The 24,855-nt window shown below is 41.8% G+C and overlaps 1 long non-coding RNA gene across 3 annotated transcripts; it reads right to left on the minus strand.

The window, feature by feature from the left end:
• Window positions 1-1,920: 1,920 nt before the first annotated feature.
• On the minus strand, window positions 1,921-18,018 carry LOC116216929. Of its 3 annotated transcripts, none has more exons than XR_004160629.1 (3): window positions 17,913-18,018; window positions 4,162-4,260; window positions 1,921-1,967 (listed from the first exon to the last, which is right to left on the minus strand). It is a non-coding gene; the product is annotated as an uncharacterized LOC116216929 (long non-coding RNA). The 3 variants fall into 3 exon arrangements; XR_004160631.1 differs by lacking the exon at window positions 17,913-18,018 and adding an exon at window positions 17,467-17,490; XR_004160632.1 differs by lacking the exon at window positions 17,913-18,018 and adding an exon at window positions 5,154-5,175.
• Window positions 18,019-24,855: the final 6,837 nt, after the last annotated feature.

The raw sequence follows: 24,855 nt of genomic DNA on the forward strand, positions 1-24,855 counted from the left end.
CCAAACATAGAGCACCATTTGGACAGAAAAAGGAAGACATTCTGTCACAGTTTGTGCTTTGTTATCCATGTTCTACATCATAGCATCATGTAGCAAACTGGGAGTTGAAGAGTTAATGCTGCAGTTCTGTGATTGTCGATAGTTCCGGGTACGTGGTTCTCGGAAGAGAAGAGTAAGCTACAGCTTCCAGAAGACTACATTACTCAGTTTCCCATTCAGAGGAAAAGATGAAACTGACTGGGAGTCACAAGATTGTTCCTCTTTTGCCTGCTTTGGTCCTGTGTGCTCCCTGGCCATCTCACCTGCAGCATTAGAGTAAGATCTTTGGTTTTCAGACACTCGCTCTCTCATTTATTTATTAGCTTCAATTTCAATTATATTGTATTACATTGTATTATCTCACATTCCACTATCATTTTTAGTAAATTAGTTTTTTCTTAGCTTATGGCCTGTTTTTTTTTTTCCCTCATCTAAGCCCATCTTCCTACCTTTTCCCTACTCCCTCGAGTTGAAGGAACAAGGCCATTCATCTTTCTAGACACACATTTTCAGCCCCAGAGCTGAGAAATGATGCAATAAACATCATAGCTACAACTTTGCAAGCTAGAATATGCATACAGCAAAACAGAGCAGCTTCCTTATGGAAATTTCAACAGATGGCATTTCATTACTCCAAGTCTGTTTGGTAATACTCCAAGCTCTCCTATACTTTTCTTACTATTTTGTCCTGAACATTCCTGTCCCTAAAAACTACTTTCTACTTTTCTTTCCAGATTCTCAGAATTTTCACAGAATTTATCTTTCATCCTCAGCCATGACAACAGTGATCCTATTGATGCAGGAATAGCAAACTACCAAAATAAATTATGGACGCACACTGCACGTTACAACCCACCACTCCGCTATGTGCTTTCTCATTGTAAAGTTATCTACCTCCTATTTTCTAAAATCATTCTTTCTCATTAATAGGGATACAAGGAACAAGCTGTACTCTGTTGAAAGCTATACCATGATGTTTTTGTGTTTTTCTGCTTCAAAGCATACGGAAAAGCAGACTGTATTACAAAAACTACAGAACTGTAGGGATTGGAAGGAAACTCTAGAAATTGTTGAATCCAAGGCCCTGCTAAAGCAGGTTCCTTAAAGTAGGTCACACAGGAAAGTGCTCAGATAGGTGTCTGCAGAGGAGACACCACAACCTCTCTGGGCAGCCTGTTCCAGTGTTCCGTCACTCTCACAGTAAAGTTCATCCTTTTATTTGTATGAAACTTCCTATCTTCCAGTTTTTGTCCCTCATTCTATTGCTGCATGCCACCAAGAAGAGCCCATCCCTCAACTTGACTCCCATGCTTTAGATAAACAGTGATGAGATCCCCTCTCAGTCTTCTCAAGACTGAAGAGTTGCAGTTTCCTTCTATGGAAGATGCTCCAAACTCCTGCTCACCTCCGTGGCCTTCCACTTGACTCTTCTAGAAGATCTCTGTCATTTTTGAGCTGAGGAGTCGAGAACTGGAAACACAATTCTCAATATTCTGGCCTCAGCAGGGCAGAATACAGGAAGAGGATCACCTCCCTCAATATGTTAGCCATACTCCTCCTTGATGCACCCTAATATGCCATTGGCCTTCTTGACCACAGTAGTTCACTGTATGGCATACATAATACATATGAATATGGGTAAGATATGAGCATCTTTAACCTAGAACTAAATTCAGCACAAGTCCAGATGAACAGACAGAAATGTTATGTCCTTACAGTGTTAAAACATATCCAGAACCAAGTTACTGAGGATGTCACCCACTCACTTACAAGGAAAGCATAAATCTGTACTTTCCCTCTCATACCTTGGCAGCAGCCAGACCGCCTGAGCCTCCACCGATGACAATGAGGTCATAGTCGTAGGAATGGGGCACTTCTGTATTCCCATTCATTTCCAGCAGTTCCTGAGGCTTGTCTTCTTTATGGGTCTGAACAGGGAAAATAAAAAGGATTAGGGAACACCAAAAAATTACCTATGGTGTTCAAAAACAAGTATTTTCAGCAGCATGATATTTTCCGTGATAAGGAAATGTAAGTGCATTTGGATTTTCTCAGCTCTGCTTTTAATTAGCTTTTAAAAATCTTGTCATCTTAACCCATCCTCGGCTATCTCAATACAGCTATTAGACTAAGCTATTAACTTCTTTGTTCTTTGGCGACCCAGGTTTCCTTACTTTTCCACACCACCACAACTACAGAGCTTCCTCAAACTACAGACTCCAGGATGAGGTACATATCTGCTGACACAGGCATCTCATTAACTTATTTCATTCTTTTCATCTGCCCTGGACTTTTCTAATTAGTGGGTTTTCCCCCTTCTGCTACATAGGAAAATAGAACCATATGCAATAGTAACAAACTGCAGCTATCATCCTTACCAATCCAATGAACAGAAAGTACTGAACGAAGAAAACAATTTCTGAAACTACATTTTGGTAACATGGCTCTTTGGCTTAACTTTATTGCTAACTTTGAAGTTAAACAGACCAAGTGTGATCACTGAAGTGAAAAGGTTCATTTTGTTTGGAACAGATACACACTAGTACCAGAGAAAAGCAACCACCCAAGTCCTAAAAAGCATTTTGAGAGCTGTATGCCACAAAGAATACTACATTAATCTTCATATACTCTATGTAAAACAATTCTTTGAACTCAGTTTGTGAGCTCCACTCAATCACAACATCAAACCTTCAGGTGTTTGAAGTTGCTGGCTGTTTTTCAATGCTTCTCGAACTGCAGACAAGATTTGGAGTGAGCAAACATCAGATTCCTCAACTGATGTAAATCAGTGAATTTCAATTAACATCATGATAAAACTTTTAAGACTAAAAAAGTGAATGAAGAAGCCCACACTTAGACACTTAATATTTCTGCTTGCTATTATTAAAGTGTTTCCTTCTGCCTACTCGGGCACTTCATTCAATACTGCCAGAATAGTCATGGTAAACATAATACAAGAGAACATAAAAGTTTTCCCTCTTTTCATCTTAATTTCGCTTTGCATTAAGCAGCTCTTCGTGCTCAACCTATTCTTCAGTTGCCTTCCTCTGGGGTAAAATTAGCCCCTTTAAGTATAACTGCCAGTGTACCCGTATCAGTAGGAAAAAAAAAAAACAAACCAAAAACAACCCTATCACTTCCCCCAGCTACACTGAAATGCCAGCAGAAGTTCAGGCTGTACTTCTGCCTGTAGAAAGTTACATTTGTATTAGTCTTTCATAACCCTAGGTAGCATGTTAACAGTAGAAACAAAACCTAGAAAACATCTGCTGTGGTGAAGACATCCAAAAATACCTTGGCTTCCTTCCCCTTCTCTTCCCACTCTGCCACCCCAGTATAACCCCACCACTCAATCTAGTCTGCAATCAGTTCTCCTTTCTTTTATTCTCCTTATACAGCTATCAGCTGTATTTCCTACTGCAATCAGAAAGAGACTGAAAAAAGAGCACAAACTGTATAATGACATGCAGTTTCATTTTATTAATATTTAGGGCTGTGAAAGTAATAAAACACGTTGTTCTTTTCCAAAACACACCTTGCCTGCTCAGTGACACTTAAGGACAGTCTCAAACTTAACTCCCACACAGTCATAAGACTCAAGTATCAAGAACTGCATCTTTATGATGCATACAAACACTGGGTATAACGAAACCACGATACCTACTCATGGAATTTGCTTAGATCGTTAACTATATTATGTTATTTTTCTTCCTTTAAAGACAAATGCTTTGTATTTTCACATGTGCATTAAGAAACTTCAGCCTTTATTCCACCAGTGGTTCCTTATGTTTGGTTTTTCACTAGTTCATCATACTCATTCTTCATGAAAATATACTAGAAGTTTAGCTCACACTTCATAGATTACAATGCTCCCCTCTGACACTATCTTCCAGAAGCCTGCTCCAAAAAAGCTTTTTTTTTTTGAAAAAAAAAAAAAAAATTAGACAAGCTCTCATTTAAAGAGGGAACTTATTGGAATCAGAAATGGGATCTCATACTGAGAACAGTATGATCTCCTCCTTTCATCTTCCAAGAACTATAATAAAAATAAAATAAAACCAGTGTAGACTTTGTTTTAATCTCAAAACTAAATGATAGAGTTTAAAGTGCAAATCTCCCTACCTTTAAAATTTTCTCATGACCTTCTATTTGCTTCTGTTCCACAAAGAAAACTGGCTGTGGTCAATTCGCACTGCACTCCTTGCAGCTTCTGCGTGCTCTCTGTGAAATAAAGGATCAAACAAAGTCGCTTCTGGAGGGACGTCCCTTATGTAGGCTGAGCAGTGAAATTGGCCGGGGGAGTGGCCTTTGTGGCTTCATCACTTCCTCAGCAGCAGCCGCCGACTCAGGGGAGTGTTCCCTAAGGCAACCGATGAGTCATTTGCAACGTTAGGATGACTTGCTATATTTTTGTCTTTAACAAAAATCCCATACGAGAGCTGGCTGGGATTCCAGGACAGTCTGCCAATCCAGGAATACACTTGAAACAAAGCAAGGAAATAAGACCTGTGCTGGTTAAGCTTGAAACTTCAGCCTAAAAGGAAACTGGTGATTTTGTCACACAGAAAGTGACTTTTTAATGCTGTTGTGCCACCGTTCCTGCCCCTCTTCTCCCCCCCCCCCCTCGTTTTTTTTTTAATTTATTTATTTGTTTATTTATTTATTTATGCCCAATTTAATACACTTTACAAAGGAACTAAATGTTTTGTTCCTGCTCTTTCAATTAGTTCTTCTGGGAACTTCAATTTAATATATCATTGTTTTTTTATTCCAGGCAGCCCCCTGCTCCCTCCTCCAGATTATTTCTACCTTGAAACCTTCTAAATAGTTCAAGAGTCTAGAACAGACCTGTGCCTGCTCACTGGTCATATGACCAGGTAAGGGTAAAATGTATTAAAAGCAAGAAAAAAAAAGATATTTGATTTGACACGAAAAAAGACATCTGATGGATGATTGGAAGCCACTATCAGCTCTGCTTTTCTCCACATACCTCTGGGTTACGTTAAGGCTAAGTTCCAAGAAATGGGTCAGAACACGCTTTGTGTGCTTGACCACACACATGCTTTGCACGGCACAATCATCATTAATTAGCAAACTCTGACACGTGTGCATACCTGGACAGACAGCCATCCTGAGCGTGCATGCATCCTTTGGGCAGGGAGCCCACAGATCTGAAAAGCGCTCATCCAAACACACATACACACAAACGCAGTCCCTGAAAACTGAACAGTACTGTTGTCTCAGTTGTCCTCTGCAGCTTGGAGATAAAAGTCCTCCAGCTGATGTTGGCAAAGGAGTCAGAGATCCACAAAGAGCAGTTGTTATGCAATAGTTAATAGTAATATTAGTGATGGATAACTCTTGGCTTATTTTAGCCTGAGGAAAGAACCTGGGAGTTCACGTGTGTATACACACATACTTGGGAAAAACAAGAGCACAGGTTTGGACAGCGGTCACAGCCTGCACAAAGGAGGGCTTTTTGCCCGATACATTATCAAAGCTGCAATCCTGTGGCTTCCTAAAGCAACTGAAGCCTTATATTTTATTCTTACAACAAGTTTAAACAGTCTCAGGAATGTTAATGTAAAACTACATCTTAAATCAGATAAAAATCAAGTAGTTAGACAACAAAGGCATTTATATAGGCACCACTATCTTCGGGTAGATCTCTGCTAAAGGTTCACAGCTTTAGAAATACCCAAACCCATAACCTCTGGCAGGATCTTGAAAGCCTTCTGGCTGCAGGTTGTTAGGCCAGGGGCCTCTCCCTGTCTAGTCTGGGCAATCTGCCACAGCCAGAATGACAAAGCAAAAAATGCTTTTGTATCATGTGCTCGCTCTCCATAAGATTCCATCCATTAATGACAGTTATCATAACCCCCTGCTGGCGAATCGATACTTTCCTGGAATCAGTTCGCATGTACCATTTCTCAGACTAGGGCTGCTCACCTGGATCGGTGAGCTGCTCCAAGCAGTCCTCAGAGATGCAACACTCAGGACTGCTGTCTTTGCTGGTAAGCATCAACATTCACTTCAGCTGTTGCAGGAAGATCCAGCCAGGCTCCAAACCTGCACTGCCTTCTCAGCAACTTTCAATAGCCCCAGTCTAGGTGGTGACTATCACACACCACCTCCCTGCTACTGCCACGCACTCCTTCATGTGGGGTGAACGGAGCCAACAAACTGTCACAAGGGGATAAGGCTCTTCCACCAGGCTGATTTTAGTTCCTCCTGACGAAATACCCTGTGTGCGTACTTAGCACTAGTGCCCTGAAAAGAACACATGGATGGTTTTTGACTGGGCTGACCCTTCCCTCTGCTCACAGGAGGTATACCACCAGTAGCACAGCTGGTACAGAGGAGATGGCGTATCCACACCAACTAGTGCAGAGGAAGAGCAGGCAGCAAGATCTCTCTCACCAGTGTCAAAAAGGCTGCCAGATTTGCTCAGGAGACTGTTAAATCAGCAGAAAAACCAACTTTTTAGCATTTACCTGAATCCATTTCTGAAGCAGACTACATTATCAGGCCTCGCTGCCACTTGTGCAGAGAAAAAAAAAAAAAAGGAATAACTGTGGTGTTTTAAATTCATATCCTTCCTTATCAGGAGAGAGCTTCCTCATGCACCAAAGTCCGTGCTGGTCCTGAGGCCTGGCCTCTGAACTTTAGACCCGGGTAACTCCTGGCAGGGGGGGGTGTGAAAAAAGGCACGGCTGCTTTCAGAGGCCTTGACCATGGGGGCACCTGGCAAGCCCTGCAGAACAACCCGTTCATGAGCAGAAATGCTCCAGGATAAGAACTGCCTTGTTCTGCAGAAGAACACACCAAGGGATCGAATCAGACAGGGCGTGGGATATGCAAGCTCCAGCCCTTAGCTGCTCACCAGGAAGGGGCTGAAGGCTCTGCAAGGCAAAGGTGTGCTCTGATTTAGCTTGGTTTCATATGCCACACAGCAAGACAGGAAAGAACTCCGCAATGTTTGTGACAAGATAATGTAATTAAAAAATAGCTGTCTTCAGTAATTTGGAAGATGCCTTTAATTATGTAGTGCTTATAAACAGGCTTGTGACTTGCCTTACAGTTTGTCCTCAGGCATGTGAGGAATGCAAAGTATTTCATGTGATCTTATGCTTCTCCTTTTTGGTAGAGAAAGTTTCAGGTTTTCCTTCTCCTGTTTATGCTTAAATCATAGAATCATAGAACCATTAAGGTTGGAAAAGACTACTAAGATCATCTAGTCCAACCATCAACCCATCTCCATCATGCCCACTAACCAGCTTGTTGCTGCCCTTCCAACACAGGTTACTACCTCCCCACTTGCATAAGCTCAGATACTTGGGAGCAATGGGCAACAGAGCCATTGTACTATCCAGATTACAACCATAAACGGGTGCTGAGAGGCTGTCCTGCTATCAGCTGAACTAACAGCACTGGGAAGGAATAGAAACGTGGGACAGAAGGTAGGAAAGGATGAAAACCTATAAAGCTTGCCTTACCCCAGAGGAATCACAATGTACCCACGCTTTCGAGACATTCAGGATCAGTGGGTGAGAAATTAAAAAATGATACATAGAAGCTTTTTCTTGTTGAGTCAATCACGTAAGTGAAATCCTCAGCTTACCTCACGCTTTGATTTTTTACTGCGACAGACAGCAGCCTTACAGCTAATTAAGTGAAGCAAGTGAGCTGACTTGAGCAGATGTGTCAGGGCCCGCATACAAGGCTGCGTATGCTTTGCTCTGGTGATTCTGGCTCCAACCAGGGCTACTTTTGACAGGGTAAACTAGCAGCCCTGTGGCTATTCTCATTCCTTCCAAGAGCTGACTCAGCACCTGACTGCCTTGCCAGAGGAAGCCAAAAGATAGCTTAGAGGTGCATTCAACTCCTCATCTGAGCACTGCCAAAGTCTGATCCCACAATAAGCCAAGAACGTTAAGACAGACCCACCTGACATTATTTATATACTTAGAATTCAGTGCTCGCTGACAAGCAGTGTAATCACAGTAGAAATATGACATCTGATGAGTGCTACTACTGAAGGCTAGCACATACAAACCTCAGAATGCTGCTGCCTGTGTATAAGACCAAGATCTATGTTACTCCCAAATGTAATGCCTCTAGCTTTCTCTCTGAAATTACACTTAAGTACGTGGAAAGCACAAGTGATCACTCCAGAGAAATTACACAGTTCAAGACCTTTACTTTCTGCCCTAAATGTCAAATATTAACAAATAAGCAAACCACATCAGTGCAGCTTTCACACCTACATGCATTAGCAGAAGCTTGCAAAAGCTGCATGTGCTCCCTATGGATTCTTGGGAGGAAAATATTTCACAGTGAGTGGCAAACAAGAAGGTTTCACCAACATCACGAAAACATAGACCTTCCTGTGGGCTGAAGGTCTGTTGTGTTTTGTTTTGTTTTTTCACTACCTGCATATGTAAGCACTGGGGAAGGAAAAAGGGAGAAAAGACTGAGCTGTGCACTCTGGCCTTGCTTATCTGTTCACTCTAGTTCAAGTGAAAACCAAGGAACTTCCAGGTATTTGAATAGCTCTTTCACCTGCAGAGTACATAAGCAGTAGCAGACTGAAGAGTGACATCACCTCCAGCCTTCTTCTTTGTTCACAGGTCTATTTTGTTACCTACTGGCCTCCCATGCCTGTATTGTTCATGTAACAAAAAGCAACAATATATATGTAAGCCTGGAAAACAGCTCCTCTCCTGCTTGTGACTTACTTGAAACATTGCTGAAATATCTATGCAATGACTCTGACAGGAAACATCTCACTGGTTAGTAGTTTTCTTGGCTTTGAGAGGAGCTTGGCTTTATGTCAAGAAAACTTTAACCTCATCAGCGAGACTCACTTCCTTACATAATTGTATTTTTGCTTTGCAACCGCTGGCTATTGATTGATCTGGAGATCAGACCCAAGCCAGCTCCAACATCATCAAAAGACTGAGCTGTGTGACCCGGCCCAATGATGTTCTTTTGTATGCTCATTTACTTGATCTTCCTAAGGTCAAGAACAAACAAGAACAGGGCATTTTGTACAAAGCTGGGTTCTGACTCAGTCTTAAAATCCCAAACCACCAAGCTTCATTACTGACAAACAGGAGAATGAAGTTCATTTTCCTAAGGAATCTGAAGTCTTAACTATGTTATCACTTGTATCTCTCCGATACGCTATTGCAAAGTGCTTTTGTTCCAATGGTATTCTTCTTAACCTGCTTTTCATATCTAAGAGCCTGAGACATCTTCTATTTAAATAAAGCATAGCTTGAATGGGATCACAATCAAACATAATGTGGAATAACATAACTTTGATGTAATACAAGTGGGGTACTTGAACAGAAATTGTGGGGCTTTTCTTTGCCGCAGATTTCTGTTAATGAAGAATCTAGTCTTAATGTTACTGCAAAATGCTTATCTCTATGAAAGCATAAGTTCTTTTTCTCATTAATATTTGAGCAGGAAAAAAAAAAAAAAAAAGGACATTTAAAAGCATTTTCCTAAGTGGGAAAGCATGTAAATATAAATTTTCTTCTGAGAGCTTTTCAGCTTGTTAAGTTCTCTAAGCCAAAGGAGAAAACATCATTCCCAGCAATCAAATGCAATTAACATATGAAAAAGGTAGAAAATAACAGCTTCACAGCTCTGTTTTCTCAAAGGACAAGAAAAGTGTACTAAGAAATTGTAAACAAACCCATCCACAGCAGAGTAGGAATTACAAACTCAAGAGAAGCCACTGAAGATACACTGGCAGAGGGATGATGAATGCCACACCAAACGAAAACGTTTTCAAGTGACATCTCTCTGAGGGCCCAATTCGACACTCCATACATCTCTGGAAAGCCCTCACTCAAATGAGTGCCCAAAGTGACAAAATTCTCCCCTTTCAGCTCCATTTTTTTATGAGAGTCCGGGGACTGACTCAACAAAAGCCTTCAGTCTGAAAAGTCTTAGGAGACATGTACTTGCCATAAAAATGAGGGAACTTGAAAGCCCACTCCACCAAGATCCAGACTTTCACACAGCCTTTCCCATCAGTTCTCAATCACCAAAGCCTGTAGCAAAATAAGGCAATTGCTACTCGTCCTAGAAAGTCTTCAGCCTTCTTATGTAACTGTTTACAGCAAACCATATAGGATTTAGTGAGGTTGCTCTAATTAGCATTAATAAGGATGTTTTCCATGAGTATAACATCACATGCTAACCTCAAATATTTCTAGGGCACCTACAATGCAAACTGTTGCCTGAAAGAGAGCAAGCTGAATAAACTAAACAGAAGTAAACTTCAGACTCTCTCTTCCTCAGTAGAAAGGCAAGTAGTGCTCAATTAATTACCTATCTTTGCACTTGCCTCTTCCATTCTATTTAATTGTGAGCAAAATTAACTATGTTATGAAAAACAAAGCTTCTCTGGCTTTGGACCTGTAGTAAAACCTGTAAGATCTCATATACAGATTTATTTACAATTTTCATGGAAAACGTAACCTTGTAGCAACAACAATTTTTACCATGCAGTTTTATCTATTCCTTTCAAAAGTCACTGTTTCTTTTGGATTTACACGTGGTGGTACAGTACTTTGTCTAATCCAAATCAAAAGAAAGAAGGCTAATTTTTGGTGTGACTACCTGTGGGCACATCATACCCAGTGCCATACTGGCTCACCCTTCCTTTGAGACAACCTGAAATAACTGAGCTGCTTCGTTTTTTTTCTTGACATTCCTGTGGTCAACTCAAACCTTCGTCTACTACAAACTGTGATTAATACTCTCGTGCTAGAGGAGGAAGAACCACCAGCCACACTTTAACAAGTGTGAGACCTGAGGCACAGGGAGGTGAAACGGTGCTCGGTGGGATTTGAAACAGAATCTCCTGGTACTGTACCACCATTAGGCCATACTGCTGTCAGCCATGCCTTTATTGTCTCTATCACAATGAAGTGATTTATTCATTCCCGCATACCTCTTTGTAACTAGGCTTGCATTTGAGTCACAGAGAAAATAAAAAAAAAAAAAGGAGGAAAACATCTCACCTAGAATCTTACTTCTTTCTTTGTGTTGAACAAGTCAGTGTTAGAAGTGTACAAGGCTAAAAGAAAAGATTTTTGAGATGGTCTCCCAGAATGTAAAAGAATTTTAATGCTGGTACCACACTGTGAAAAGTAGTCAAGCTTGAACATTTGAGACACTTTTTTGTTTTTAATCCAAACAGGACTATTTTAAGAGGGGGGGGAAATGTATTTATTTTAGGCCTGAGAAATCAGTTTTTCAGCCTTGAAAAACAGAAGAGTTTAGGTGGAACCACTGATTCCTGTTAGTAGCAGCTCAGCAAACAATTTCAGCAGTTGTACGAGCTGATCAAAGTACCCTATCCCTGCAGATCACTGCCCTCAAACTTCCTTGCTACGTAACTAATACCACAAATCTGAGGCATACAGATTCAGACAAAGGTCTAACTGGAAATGGTTGTGAAAGATGGGTGGAAAACAACAAACAGTTCACTTTTGTGAAGTGAGAAACAATGTAGAGAAATGTACTTGCTTTGTGTCATGCAGTGGTGGAGTTGAGGAAGTAGAGAGCTTCATTATTGCCACAACTGGGACACTGTTAAATAATATTTTCTTCTCTGAGTAATTACATCTACACATTAAACTGGCATGTTTGCTATTGCAGAACATGAAATAGGAGGACATCACAGTTTACTACTAAAAACCATTTTTAAATTCTTGAAGAAAAGCTTAGGACTACACTATAACAGGCTCCTATTGTTTTCTATCCTACACCAAGTAGTAAAACCAATGGATGAAAATGACACATGCCATTAGAAGAGAAACAAAATCTTACTTTTAGACACTAGGTTAAGAGTCTAATGGCAGGAGATAGAACTGCAAAGGGAGGAAGTATGCAAATAGCAAAGCTGGGTCAGATAGCACTGGGACGGCCAACAATAACAGGGATCACAGAGAGTTTAACGTAGATGAGCCCAACTATAGTATTAACAATATAAGGCTTAGGGACTACATGCAGGAATGACAATATCCTTAAGAAAGCAACATCTATGAGCTTTCTGGAAGAAAAATGGAAAGAAAACCAAGCTGAAGGTGAGGAAACATCCAATATGTTGAGCAGATCCTCTTCTTAGAGAAGTCTTCTGTCTTCCTGACATGCAGGTAAGGAACATCACCAGGAAACTACCTACCCTGGGATACAGCTGACAGACCACAACCCCTTACTGCTTTTCCATATAAGTAGACATGATGCAGCTACATATGGGTCAAGGGCAATCAAAATGGATTTCGGGGCCTTGGGATGATGGCTGAAGGAATTGAATGCTCAGATCATCTTTTTTTCTCTGCCTCCTGTATTGTGTAAGGACACAGAAAAACAACAAAGGATCACTTCTTTAAATACCTGGCTTTGTGGCTGGTGCTGTCGCCAGAACTTGTTGGGGTTTTTTCTGACAATTAGCCTATATGGTACCGGGTTTGTGAGCACCAGATGAGGTAAGCCTTAGAAGAAGGGTCCTTGAGGAAAAGCTATTGGGGTTCATTGGGAGGGCTTTAAACTAGGTGTGAAGGGGGACAGGGGAGATAGTGAGCTTTCCTATGATAAGGTGAGGGGATGGCATAGCTGTATTAGAGGAACAGGATGCTGGCAGAGGCCTTGAAGGACCCGCTGCCTTGAGATGTCCTTCCAACACTTCACCATGTACAAAACTCTATGATGATGAAGCAGTGACTGCTGGAGCAACAGGAGAAGGCAATAGGGAAATTCAAGGGAAATACCTAGAAGGAACTAAGGAGTTATCCTTTAAGAAAGTGACAAGATCAGCTGCCCAGCTGAAGTGCCTCTATACCAATAAACACAGGTTGGGAAATGAACAGGAGGAGTTGGATGCTACTGCGCTGCTTGGAAACCACAATATAGTTGTCGCCATCAAAACCTGGTGGGATGATTCCCATGACAAGAATGTGGCTATCAATGGCTACAAACTGTTCAGAAGTGACAGGTGAGGAAGGAGTGGTGGGAATGTTGCTATCTACACCGGGAAAGGAATAGAATGTGAAGAGCTGTCCCTAAAGAACAGACACGAGCAAGTCGAAAGCCTATGGGTGACAGAGACCGAGGAAGCAAAGGGAGCCTTGTGATTGGTGACCTCTGCAGGCTACCAGATCAGTCAGAGCCTGTCAGTGAGGCCTTTACCTCCAGCTACAGGAGGTGTCATGATCACAGGTGCTTGTCCTTCTGGGGAACTTCAAACACCTGGATATCTGCTGGAAAAGTAGCACGGCTAGCTGTAGACAATCCAGGAGGCTCCTGGAATGCACTGAAGATAACTTCCTGAGTCAAGTAATTGATGGCCTCACCGGAGGGATGCAATACTGGACCAGCACTGGATCAGCAATGTAAATGAACTGATTGGTGACATCGAGATTGGAAGCAGCCTGAGCTATGGTGATCACACCGTCATTGAGTTCATACTCCAGAGGGACATGAGACAGGTGAAGAGTAAAATTAGGAAGCTAAACTTAAGGAAAGCTAAGCTAACTTTCCACTCTTCAGGAAGTTAATCCCTGCAAAACTGTATTCAAGGGCAAGGGTGTGGAGCAGAGATAGCAGATCTTTAAGGCTTTCTTCGGGGTGCAAGAGTTCTCCATCCCCAGGTGTACCAAGTCAAGAAAGGAAGGCAAAAAAACGGAATGGCTGAACCAGGACCCGCTGGTCAAACTGAAGAGCAAGAAGAAAATGCACAGGCAGTGGAAACAGGGACAGGTACCATGGGAAGAGTATAAGGAAGCTGCTACGCTTTGTTAGGATGGGGTAATGAAAGCCGAGGCCCAGCTTGAACTGAACTTGGCTAGGGATGCCAAAAAGAACAAGAAAGGTTTCAACGGGTCCTTCAACTAGAAAAGGAAAAGTCCAGGAGGGCATACCCCCCCTAGTGAGCGATGCAGGCAGGCTTTTTTTTACCTTGGTCTTTGCTGATAACTGCTCACCACACAGCACTCAAATGTTTGGTTTGGTAGGAGGCAATTGGGGAAGCAACGTCCCTCCCACTGTAAGCAAAGATCAGGTTCATGACCACCTGAGGAATGTGAGCATCCACAAGTCTATGGGTCCTGATGAGATGCATCCCAGGAATTGGCTGATGTATTTGCCAAGCCAATCTCTCTATGATATTTGAAAATTTGTAGCAATCAGGTGAAGTCCCTGGTGACTGGAATAAAGGCAACATTGCACCCATTTTTACAAAGAGTAAAAAGGATGACCCCGGGAACAACCAACCTGTCAGTCATCCCTCTATATCACAGAAGATCATGGAGCAGATCCTCCTGGAAGCTATGCTTAGGCACATGGAAGGGAGGGAGCTGACAGGGGAGAACCAGCATGGCTTCACCAAGGGCAAATCCTGCTCGGCCAACCTAGTTGCCTTCTGTGATGGTGTAACTGCATCAGTGGACAAGGGAAGAGCCACTGATGTCACCTATCTGAACCTCAGTAAGGCCTTTGACACAGTACTACACAACATCCTTCTGTCTGAATTGGGAAGATATGGATTTAATGGGTGGATTTTTCAATGGATAAAGAACTAGCTGCAGGATTGAGTCCAGAGAGTTGTGGTCAATGGCTCAATGTCTGGATGGAGATCAGTAATGACTGGTGTCCCCCAGGGGTTGGTGCTGGGGCTGATATTAATATTTTAATCAATTCCATCAATAGTGGGGTTGAGTGCACCCTCAGCAAGTTTGCTGATGATAACAAGCTGTGGTGCAGTCAACACACCAGAGGGATGGGATGCCATCCAGAAGGACCTAGACAGGCTTGAGCAGTGAGCCCAGGTGAACCTCATGAGGTTCAACAAAACCAACTGCTAGGTCTTGCACCTAGGTTGAGGCAACCCCCACTACCGATATAAAATGAGAGATGAAAGGATTGAGCACAGCCCCGCTGATAAAGTCTAGAGGGTACTGGTGGATGGCAAGCTGGACATAAGCCAGCAATGTGCCCTCACAGCCCAGAAAGCCAACCATATCCTGGGCTGCATGGAAGTAGAAGTCCTGAAAACAGAGAAACCAGAATGGACTGGAAAAGACAACCAGTACATTGTGAAGGACAAGTACTGCTCCCAGTCACAGCAGAAGTCAAAGGAGTGGCCTAACTGTAAACCAGGGCAGAAGGAAGCACACGAGCAGGCATGACATCACCTCCAGGAGGCAAGTCTTCCCCACAGAGTGCAATGACATCTATTATTGTTACACCCGTGCAGTTCACATGCAAATCATGTGGCCGAAACTTTGCAGGAAATACTACAAAAATAAATAAATACATAATTTTGAGGTCTCATTACTCACTTGATCATCACACATAAATATCAGAGTAACATAATCACCCCCAATGTTGGTTCTCCAGCGCAGAGCTAGGATCTCTCGTCTTAGCACCAAAACCAAGCAGTAATGCTCTGAAAGGTAATATCTGAATTCGCTTCCTAGAGTCTAACCCAAATTTCATTCCAAGACTATAAGAAATTTCTAGCACCACCTGAAAGGAACTGGGCAACTTCAACTTACGTGAAAGTCAAACTGAACTGAAAACACAGCCACTTGTAAAATTCATCCCATATGAGGTGATAACAAGAGAGAGCCATATAGAAACAAACAGTGTATTTTATAATGCAAAAGGTGAAAGCCATGCTATTTTAATTTTCAGCCATGCAACTTTAGTTAGTTTTGATTTTTCTCGTGATTCCTTTTTTGCAATAAAATGCATGTTTAATAACACAGAAATACTAAAATACCACAAAGATAGATTAGCAAAATTAACTCAGAAGAGCATTATCTTCTGAGTTAATTCCAATTTTCATACTTTTACATCCACAAAATGTGTCATAAATACTGTAACCAGTAAAGTAAACCAAATACTATTTGAGGATTGCAGGATAACCTTTTCAAAAATACAAGCTAAGGCCAAGGGAATTTTTTTAATAGCTATGTTACATAAAACACATATAAGCTGTTTATCTTAAAATTTTTACATTTTCCAATGCTAGCCAACATTTTCTTTGCCAACTTTGCTCATTACTGGCATGAAACTATTTGCTTTTGTTAAATATCCTTAAGATATCTCAGCAAATTATTAACTTTGAATTTACTGTTATCATTGACAAAATAACGGAAGGGTGGAAAAAGAAGCAGAAAGTAATTAAGAAATTCTTACAGCTATGAATGACCCAGTTTCATCCTCCTACTACTGAAAGGACACAGAGTTTTAAAAATATCTTGTAGGGGAGATGTATGTAGACATTAAAAGAACAACAGTCTACTCCCTGGTATGACTAACTACAGAAAAGGGTTAATTTAAGATTATCCATGCCTCCGGGTCAGTTAAACAATTGTTAATTAACTCACATTTTTTGCATTTCAATTGAGGACTCCACACCTAGACACAGTACTCCAGGTGAGGTCTCACCAGCACAGAGCAGAGGGGCAGGATCACCTCCCACACCCTGCTGTCTACACTTCTTTTGATGCAGCCTGAGATATAGTTGGCTTTGTAGGCTGAGGGCACATTGCTGGCTCATGCCCAGCTTACCATCCACCAGTACCCTCAAGTCCTTTTCAGCAGGGCTGTGCTCTATCCTTTTGTTCCTCATCTTGTATCGACAGTGGGAGTTGCTGTGGCCCAAGTGCAAGACCTAGCACATGGCTTTGTTGAACCTCATGAGATTCTCCTGGGCCCACTGCTCCAACTTGTCTCTCTGAATGGCTTACATTTCTTACACTGAAAAAAACCCAAGATTCATCAGATCATATAATCTGAAGCCTAAATATGCTCTTTTAAGTCATGTTAGCCTAAATGGGTCAGATTCACAAGGTTGAAAAAAATCATTAAGATGCAGGCTTCACATCTGAGTTTGTGTCAGAAGATAACATTGCTGTCAAGAATTAAGTTTGGGTATCTTGGCTACAGACTGTTCATTCTGCCCCAAACTCCACGCTACCACAGCTGCCTAGCATTTAGCAGCTGATGCAAAGCCAAACTAGGTATTTCTACACATAATAGGCACGTGGCAGTATTAGGAGAGGGAGCTTACCAACAGTACCTGAACTCTTTCCAGGGAGCTGCACTGCCTCCAAGTGTAAGGCCAGTTATTTCCTTGACAGCAGCTGGAAAGTGGTTTTTTGGTTTGGTTTTTTGATTTTTTTTTCTTTCTTTTTCATTAGTCTTTCTTGTTACAGTAAAAGAATACCCAGTGTTTCCAATGCCATGCCTTCAAATCAGCTTATAGAACTTTACAGTCATACAACTGAATGACGCTAAGCAACATGCAGCCATAACAATAAGCCTATTTCAAGTGTTTAAAACAGCTAGAAACCTCATCTTTGTATTTGCCAGCTCCTGCCTTACACAGATCCTTACCTCACAGGCACCTCCATTCCTGTTTGCCACATCACTGACATCATTTCCATTCTGCATAATAAGCCTTGAGATGCTCTGTGACATCTTAAAGCTGTCGAGGCGTTTTAGTTTCAACATTCCTCAATTACTGCATTGATAAGAACACCCTTAAAAACAGCCCCTTTCTCAACACTCCTTCATCAATAAATGCTCATTGAAATACTGCATCCTGAGCGCTTTTAAGGTAGATGGGACTGCTATACAGCCCCAGTGCGGGCACCACTAACTACATCCAAAGAGCATAGGAGGCTGAAGCTCCGAAAGCCGAAACACGAACGCGCTGCTCCCCGCCGAGCTTCACCCGCTTTACCACAAAACCGAATTTTTTGGGCCGCTCTCAGTCCTACTGCGGCGCTCGCAGTCCGCCGCCCCGCTGCGAACTTCTACCTCAGCCGGCGGTCGCCTACCTGCCGGGCGCCTTCGCTCCGGGCCTGCCGCACCGCCCGGCTCTTCCGCGGGGCACTCCCCATAGCGCGGCCCTCCGCGCCCACAGCCCGGGCCCGTCGCCATGGCGACCGAGCGGGCACAGGCTCGGCCCCGCGCCTGGCGCGACCCCTTGCGGCTCCCGAGGCCGCGCAGGTCCGGGAGCGCGGGTCGTGGCCTCGCTGTGCCTCCTTTCACGCAAAACTGTGCCAAGTGCCTGCTTAGAGTTTCTGGCATAAACAGAGTGAACGAAAAAGCCTGTGGCCCCACAGACCACCAACAGACCAGCACGCAGATATCCGCTGTTGCTGTCAATTTTAACTAGAACTTTCTTCACGCTTCATGTGGAAGCCTGTGACTTGTTACACCAAACATGGCAATTTGCCTCCTTGGTATATTCTTAGAGCAAATACCAACGTTTTTTGAAAGGTTCCAACCCCACCACTCTCCCCCTTAAAAAAAAAACACAAACACACACTAAAATAGTGTTGTTGGCGGATGAAGCTTCTCTTTGGTTACATAGGCCACGTGCTGGGCTGCATGCTGAGTGTGAAGGCTGCTGTGCTCAGAAAGGAAAAATGCTGAATGCCAAAACACTGCGACAAAATGCATGCTACAGACTCAGCAACTCCAAGCCCAATATGTAGAATCACAGAATAATTTGAGTTGGAAGGGACCTTTAAAGATCACATAGTCCAACTTCCCTGCAAGGACATCTAGAGCATAAAAGACTTATGAGGAGCAGCTGAGGGAACAGGCATTGACCAGTCTGGAGAAGAGGAGGCTCAGGGGAGTCTCATCACTCTCTACACTGACCTGAAAGGAGGTTGTAGTGATGAGGGAGTTGGTGTCTTCTCCCAGGTAACAGAAATAAAATGAGAGGGAATAGCCTCAAGCTGCATTGTGGGAGATCCAGATTGGACAGCTGGAAAAATTTCCATTCCAAGAGAGTGATCAGGTGCTAGCACAGGCTGCTCAGAGTGGCCATGGAGTCACCATCCCTAAAGGTGTTCAAGAAACATATGGATGTAGTACTTTGGGGCATGATTAGTGGGCAATACTGGTGGCACTAGATGGTTGGACTAGACAATCTTAGAGGTCTTTTTCAACCTTAACAATTATTTAATTCAATAATCTACAGCTAGATCAGATTGCACAGAGCATCTCAAGCCTGACCTTGAATGTCTCAGGGACGGGGCATCCACCACATCTCCGGGGCAATTCCTCATACAGCTTTGAAGTTGCTTTGTGGTTCTCTGATTTCATTTACGTTCAGTGTCCTTCAGTGTAACATGCAAAGACTGTGTCTCTTTAAGATCACCTGTGATGACCTCAGTGATGATTCTCATAGGGGATGACAAAACTTAGGCTCCACCACAATAGTGGCAGCAAAGGACTAATAGAAAGGGAAAACAGAATAGGATAATAACTTATGAATTTTAAGGTTTATGACGCACTGCCTCCCAGTCCTCAGCTTTTTTTCTTTTCACAGAAGAGTTCAGCAGCTCCCATTTGTGCTGCTATATTACTCATTCACTCCACAGTGATATCTCCTGTGTCAGCTGGAGTTTCTAATAAAAAAAAAATTACAACTAAGCTTATAAGTGGAAAAAATCTCTGAACTCACTGTGGGAATGATCACTGAAATTTTAGAACTGATATCTTCAATATAGATATGTATAATATCAAAAATTATACAGGATAATAATTGTTACATGCATTCAGGGATTATTATAGCTTTGGAATTAAAGTTATTAAAATCATTTGATGAATAAGCTTAGGGAAGGAACTCTGTTCTGTCAAACACCATCTCAATATTTTCATAAAATGGAGACTACCAACTGACAATCAGTCAACATGAGAAAAAGAAACAAGCTTAAAAAATACCTTGGTGTGCTATTACTGTCCTTGAAATCATTCACTATGTTTCATTTTGTTTATTGTTTTGCAATTATGTTTTCATAACATCTCCTTTCATTAGGAAAAGAAAAAAAAAGATCTCACATTGCTGTGGTGAAAGTTCATTGAGGAAGTAGAAAAAATTAAGTCCAACATTTGAAGTGTTTCAAAATATTGAAAAAACATTGCAATTAAAATCTTAATTTTCCAAAATCATATTTTAATTTTAAGTGTAGTAATCCAAATGTTGTGTCATTGCAGAATAGAATCTTGAACACTACACCTGAAGGCTAACATTCATTTTCACTATTTTCATTCCACTCCTCCAAATGTGCTGCTTCTTCCTACACAGCTTTACTTGCACACCTCACCATTTATCCTCATTAGAAAGCCTCACTAATACTGCCTTCAGGCCATTCAAAGTGCAGCCTGAGTACTTACTTATATTCCTCAACAGTTATTTTAATCATGCCACTCCTTATCACAGCCTCTTTAAGATAACTCCTTTCAACATCTTCCATTGGCTTCATATTTTCTCATGAGTCACAGGTTGTGATCAACACCATGGTCTTGTAAACTCTTTTCACTTGTGCTGACTTGTTATTTTGCCAGATCATCCTCTCTCCAGTTATATCCACTTCTTTATTTTGTTTGTGTGATCTCCCACAGAGGCACTTTTCTATTACAGCATTCCCCACAGAAGATCTACTACTAGGCAAATCCAAGAAGCATATTTTTCATTCAATTTCTCACAGAAGTAAAACTTCTTGAGGCTTATAAAAAGTACATCCATTTATCTTAGAATTTACTCTTAGCTGGCTGAACCACAGACATACACAAGGTCTGGTGTTGGGCCACTGAAATGAAATCAGAATGTGAGGACAAGAATGCCAACGAGAAGAAAGAGGATAAAAGAAAAAAAATGCAGTATTTATAGTGTGATCTCCTGCTACCTTATTTGTATGTTATATACTTTTTCCTTATTCTTTGGCTTCTTCTCTCTGTTTATACTCCTTGGGAGAGAGACTTTATCTTCCTCTCTGTTTAGAAAATGCTTGACATTTCAATTTCTATTGCTATCCTCCTCATAAATAATCTTCATGTTGTCCTTCTCCAATAGCAAGGACATACGCTGGAAAACAGTCTTCAGGATCATAAGATTGAGGATGCCCCGGTTCCTGTAACATCTAGTTGATACAGACACTAATTAAATCCCTGTTGGAGTCATAGATAGATTTGACCAATTAAGTCTTTGAAAATCTGTTTCGGTCTGATTCCAAAGTATTGATTTAAATATGCTTTCAGTTTGTCTTTTAGTCCGTTAGTTCCATCTACATGAAAATTTAGTCAGATCTTCAAAACTGTAGTGCTAAGAAGCAGGGCAGCAACAACTGTCCCATTAGAAATATCTGTAGAAAAAAAGGAAAGGCTTCAAAATCTGTCACATAGTATCCTGTGTTGAATACTGGACTACTGTAAAGCATAGATGGCGTAGAATACTACTGCTGATGTTAAGAGATCAGCTATGATAAATTCAATTAATGTCTAAGAAGTCTACAAAATACCTGAATTAATAATAAAAATAGAAATTGCAGTAAGATGCTAAATGATAATGTTCTTTCTAAAAAATGAAATGTAAAGTGTTTCACTCATCTTGAAATCTTGAAAATGTATAGCAAATGTATTTGGTGCATGATTGCTTCTGGAGAACTCTGAAACAGAGCTGTGATAATCTAAATGGTACATCATTGGGGCCAATCTCTTTGAGCTAAGTGATTCCCAATTCCTTACCACTCAAGTGATCATTAAAATAATATTATAATTTCTGTTCTCAGAAATATTTCTGTATGTTCCTTCCATACATAAACTAGGAGGAAGGCTTGTATCAGTAAATGAAGAGTCCACAGTGCCACCTTCTTATAAATTACAGAATTATTGGTGCTGAACATAAAAATCACCTCAATATTTACATCATTATAGCTGGCACAGTCCTTGCATTTTCTGAATATTAATGCCATTGAAATAACTGACATTTCTGCAAACTTAGGTTCTTCTTACATCGGTTACCTAAGAATTTGGCCTCTCTTATAAGCTCTTGATCTAAACTCCCTCTGTAGCCAACCGAGAAAGGCATCTCCAGATGGTATCTCATCTCTCCAAAGACAAGCACTTCTGAAGAGTGGGCCTATCTATCCATAGCCCTTTGTTTGGACAAATTCAAGTGAGAATTTCAGTTTCCATGCTTAAGTTGACAGAAGAAATCTATGCTTCTGCCTACACTACAAATGTGACAGTGTTAGTGATAGTTAAGGGGCACAGTTAAGATTCAACTGTTGCAACAGATTCTGGCTTAGAGAGCAATTTTGTTTCAGCTCTGATACAGTGGTAAACTTTCAATTCTGCAGTTTGAAATCCCCTAGAGTGACCTCTACAGGTGAATCAGAGAATCACAGAATCACCAAGGCTGGAAAAGACCTCCAAGATCAACTAGTCCAGCCGTCCACCTATCACCAATATTTCCCTACTAAGCCGTGTCCCTTCTTACCACAACTATACGTTTCTAGAACACCGCCAGCGATGATGACTCCACCACCTCCCTGGGGAACCTGTTCCAGTACGTGACCACTCTTCTGAAGAATAATTTTTTCCTGATATCCAAACTGAACCTCCCCTGGCTCGACTTGCAGCCATTCCCTCTGGTCCAGTCGCTAGTTATATGAGAAAAGAGGCCAACCACTACCTCACCACAACTTCCCTTCAGATAGTTGCAGAGGTCAATAAGGTCTCCCCTAAGCCTCCCCTCTTCCAGACTAGACAATCCTGACTCCCTTAGCTGCTCCTCATAAGATTTGTGCTCACCAGATTTGCTCTTCTCTGGATGTGCTCCAGGGCCTCAGTGTCTTTCTTGTGGTGACTGGTCCAAAACAGAACACAGCACTAAAGGTGCAGCCTCACCAGAGCAGAGTATAGAGGGATGATCTGGTCCAGCTGACGACACTATTTCTTACACAAGCCAAGATGCCGTTGGCCTTTTTGGTCACCTGGGCACACTGCTGACTCATTTTCAACTGAGTGTCAGCCAACACCCCCGGGTCCATTTCCTCCATACAGTTTTCCAGCCATTCTGCCACAAGCCTGTAGCACTGCCTGGAGTAGTTGTGGCCAAAATGTAGGACCTAGCACTTGGTCTTGTTGAACTTCATCTCACTGCCCTCAGCCCAGTGATCCAGCCTGTCCAGATTCCTCTATAGGGCCCTTCTGCCCCCAGGCAGATCAATACGTCCTCCCAACTTGATGTTATCTGCAAACATACTGAGGCCGCACTCAATGCCCTCACCCAGGTCATCAATAAAGATACTCAATGGGACAGGCCCCAGTACCAACCCCTGGGGAACATTATCCATGGTCATTCACCAACTGAATTTAACTCTATTCACAAACGCCCTCTGCACACAGCCCTCCAGACAGTTCTTGTCCGAGCAAAGAGTGTGCCTGTCCAAGCCATGGGCTGCCAGCTTCTCCTATGGGAAAGTGTCAAAGGCTTTGCTGAAATCTATGTAGACTGCATTGACAGCCTTTCCCTCATCCACCAGATGATTCATTTGATCATTGGAGATCTGGTTGGTTAAGTAGAACCTGCCTCTCATGAACTCATTATGGCTGAAATTACAAATAGAGACAAGTGAGCTCCCAGAAAAATAGTTCCAGGAACGTGCTGCGTTCCTCCAGCCATGACAAACAAAACTAAGTAATCAAATTTATTACCATTTTGAAGTTCAAACACAAAGACAAAACTTGAAAAGAGGTTCTCATGATACAGTGCAAAATTTTAGACTTACAGTCCTCCAGAGCCCCTACTCTGTGACCGCATTGCCTCAGCACTGTCAGTCATGAGTCTTTCCTAGCCGCAGCTTCGTAATCACAACTGACCTCGGCAACAGTTCACATTTCCTCATTTCCCATTTCCATCGGACATACATATCTTCTGGCTCTCTCTGCAATACTCAAAACAGAGTGGTAATGGAACCCAGCTTTCTAGCCCACAGGAGATGTAGAGTTTCACCGCAGGGGCATTTAGCAGCTGCTTGTCCTCTTCCACAGTAGAATTAAGATGTGTTCCACCATACTCACACTACTGGAAAAATTCAATCCCACATACAGCTGATAACAGGAGAGAACAAAAAGCATATAACCACAGTACAGCGAAATGCAGATGACAAATAAATCCATGTGAATGACATTTGAAAACATCATATATTTAGCTATAAAAATGTCCAGTTACAATTTTAATAGAGACACTTTGGCTTTTCATTTTATACTTGCTAAATAAGTACTGTTTTTTTTTTTTTTGTGGTTTTCCCCCATTTTTCAAAAAGAGCCCAAACCAATGAAATGTTTCTCTATCCAAGAGGCAATAATAGCACAACTGCAAAGCAGGGCTTCTGTCAGATTCCATCTCAGTAACAGTGCGAAGTTGCTTTGTTGAAAACAAGGCAGTGTAGATACTGTTATGGTTTCATCTCTAACTGTTGCTGTATTACTCATGGCCAAGTTAGAGGCTTCTTCCAAGATCTCATCTCAGCCTTCAAACAATTCTGTATGCACCATCTTCTTGCATGTGTACTTCGAAGTTCTTGGTTGCTTTTGTGATATGTTTACATTTGATGTTATAGGCATGTTTTAACATATAAATTACCTGATTACAAGCCAGTTCTGCTGCAGGCACATTTCAAAGGGATTGCTGCTAGCCATATTAAGCACCACCTGGCAAAAAATTAACTAGTACACCTAAACTTCAAGTGGTATCCTTGGATATACTTGCTTCGCTAGCTCTTTTACTGGTGAAAACAACGAGCTGAAACAAGGAGCAAGACATATGCATTCATGCATTGCCTATTTGTCCTATTTCCCTCATTAATTTTTGACAAGTTGGCCAATTTTAATCAAATTTACATACTTTATTTCTGCACTTCTTTTGCAAGAAAGGCAGTTGAGTAGAGGAAATTGCTCAAAAATTTGTTCATCTAT

Source organism: Meleagris gallopavo, chromosome 1, assembly GCF_000146605.3.
Source record: "Meleagris gallopavo isolate NT-WF06-2002-E0010 breed Aviagen turkey brand Nicholas breeding stock chromosome 1, Turkey_5.1, whole genome shotgun sequence".
NCBI classification, from domain to species: Eukaryota; Metazoa; Chordata; class Aves; order Galliformes; family Phasianidae; genus Meleagris; species Meleagris gallopavo.